This window comes from Meleagris gallopavo, chromosome 5 (assembly GCF_000146605.3).
Source record: "Meleagris gallopavo isolate NT-WF06-2002-E0010 breed Aviagen turkey brand Nicholas breeding stock chromosome 5, Turkey_5.1, whole genome shotgun sequence".
Lineage (NCBI taxonomy): Eukaryota > Metazoa > Chordata > Aves > Galliformes > Phasianidae > Meleagris > Meleagris gallopavo.
The window spans coordinates 10,657,015-10,659,936 of NC_015015.2; positions in this window are offsets into that span (position 1 = coordinate 10,657,015).

Here is a 2,922-nt window from a genome sequence, read left to right on the forward strand (position 1 = left end):
AGCTGCTGCACACAAAGAAAAAAAAATGACAGTTGGTGGCTGAACAAACCAGTTGGATATTTTACCAAGAGTGAAGTACTAAAAATACAATAAGCTTTTATAGTACTCCATGCTCTACCTAGAAAGCTATAGGATATCTGTAGGACGAGTCAGACAGGCAGCCTTATGTCTGACAGCTGTTAGTCCTGAACTGCTTGATCTACTTGGCAGGGGGAAAAGTTAGCTCTGATACCACAGGCCAGAAATCAGAGGAATGCCTTTTTCTCTACCCACAAAGAAGAAACATATAAGTAATGTGCTCTAAAGCAAAGATTGCACAAAGAAGGCTGGCCACAAAATAACTTACAACTGAACTCAAGCTGAAGACCGAAACAGGTTGCTTTGAAGATGCCTGTTGAAGCTCCTGGTTGCAGCCCAAGAGTGGTTAAAATCCAGGAGAAAAAAAGAAATAAAGAGGGGCTATGGGCAGGCATGGATTCAATGCAGCCATTTGTCAAGAGAATTGAAGTCGAAAGGCAATGTGGAGTTCAAAGCCAGCGTCCAGCAAAAAATGGTATGCAAAGCTGAGTGATCTGCCAAAACAAGCCTGAACGAAGGCTTGGAGGGACAAATGCTGTAGCACTGTAGCAAAGTCCCTGTCATGCGTGCTTGGGATGGGCAGCTGCCCCACTGCCCCTACGATCTGCCCCAAGGCATTAGTAAGGGTAGTGCTAGCAGAGACAATGGAGGTTGTGTTGCCTGAAACTGGAAATACTGTTAGCTTAGACACCAGTGCCCAGAAAACAGTGCCTTAAGCTAACAAGGGTGTACCTTTTAAAGCTGTACACAGACTGTATGCATACATACATACAAACTAGCTGTAATGAGGAAAAGAGCATTATATCAGGATCAAGATACTTATCATTCCCTTGGTTTTATTGATAGAGAACATGAAAGCAATTGAGGACCCAGATGGGTCTTTCCTTCTGTAGACAGAGAGCCTTAAGTGGAGGAGACCTGAAGGTAACACGAACAGCACGCTTAAAAAAATTCACTTTGTCTGAAGGCACACAAAAAAAAGATGGAATGGGTAAGTTCAGTCTGAGAACGAAATGGCAGATGGAAAGACTAACTTGCTTCTCATTAGATAGAAAAAGATGGAACTCTCTGCTTGTGCACACTAAAGCATTAAATATGCTAGAGGACGATTATCCAGAAACCTTTGAGGATACAGTGTTTGCTGATTCTTTTTTTGTGCTGGATATGTCAGCAAGATCTTGGCAGGCTGTGGGGAAAAAACATGGTGTCTATAGAATTTCAAGGTTGTCACAGATCTGTAGCCTTAGTTAAATTCTGTTACAGTCATTCAGAAATGACCCCATCTCTTCTTTCATCTTAAGGGTTCTTCTAGTTTCATCCATCTGTTCCCTTGTCTTTTTTTTTTGTGGTTGTCCTGCAAAGGAAAATACCAGTATTGTGTTCCTTCCATCAGTATAGCTTCACGAGCCTGGGTCTTTGCTGTGGAGGTTTGCCAGGTATGTCACAAGGTCATTGGGTGGCAATGCATTGCCATAGAAAAAAATATGTCCTGTAATGCAATGCTGAGGACCTGACACGAAGGTGAGACATTTAACCATTTCTCCGGGTTGGTTTTATGAGCTCTGGAAATCCAGGTCCTCTTGGGTGCGTGTCAGTTGAGTTGGCTAGACCTCCAGTGGATATAAGTTGCTATAGTTCCATACAAATAATCTGGAAAATGATACCATGGTTGGCAAGCTGCTAGGATAACAAGTACACCACAGGGCAATGCCAGCTAATGCTGGCTGTGGATCTGGTCCATTAGTTGTACTGGTAGTATCAGCTTATGTTAACATATTTGTGGCTCTGGTAGACCTGGAAAAAAATGACATTTCCATGCATTTGATGAGAAGTGAAACATTTGATGCTTTAGTCTCAAGTTTTCTGCTGTCTTCCACAAGAAACAAAGGACAAAGTTTCACAAATGCCCTTCTCTTTTTTCCCCCTTTGGGGGCAAATATAGGAAAATGTGTTATCTGTGGAATTTCAGAGCCTGTTCTTAATGCAGAACACAAAAAACACCAGGAATAGTATTCTCCTGGAAAAATGAAGATTAAACTTTGCCTAAAGCCAAAATAACATACTGATCACTATTCATCATTCTGCTCTTCTCCTACGTATTCTATACATCTCCAAAAGCCTTGGTGAGACTCTGAAGGGCAGGTGCACATTACAGCTTTCTTCACAGCTTCCACCAATGATACTTTCCTTTGACACTCTGTACTTCCATTTTAATGTTTGCAAAGTGGGAACAGGAGCATCTCCCTTCACGGAGGCTAGATTAAGGATTCTCAGCTCTCAAAGAAGGGCCATGCACGTTACTATAGGTGTATCCTATATCACCATTATTTACCACATGGAGGTCTGAGAGTGATCCCTGCTCTACATCCATCCATATACAAGAGATAGTAAAGGCACGTATGCTCTGCACTATAGGATACCACACAGGGTTGCCGTCCAGTTTACTAGGAATATATTATTTCAGTGTGGTGCTGCACACTGTGCTCACATCCCCTGGGCCGTAGCACATTTGCAAGGGGCTGGAGACCTTATGCACCACCTTATGGGCTCAGTTAACACTTGCTGTTTGGCACCAGCTGAGGATAGATGTGTGCACTGCTTTATTCTCTTCTCCTGGTGTTTGTTCCTAAGCCAGCCCCAAGCAGACTCTGTGTTGGAGGCTGCAACAGAGGGTTTAGCAAGTCACCTCTGATAGGGGACCCTTATTCTTGATCTAGAGGTGAACTGAAGACCTGAGTCTGCCAGCTCATCTGTACAACACGCTGGTGGCAGATGGTATATAAACATGTTTTCTGATTACTCAAGAAGGGAAAACAGTTGGGAAAGCAAAAGTTTTTTCTTCTT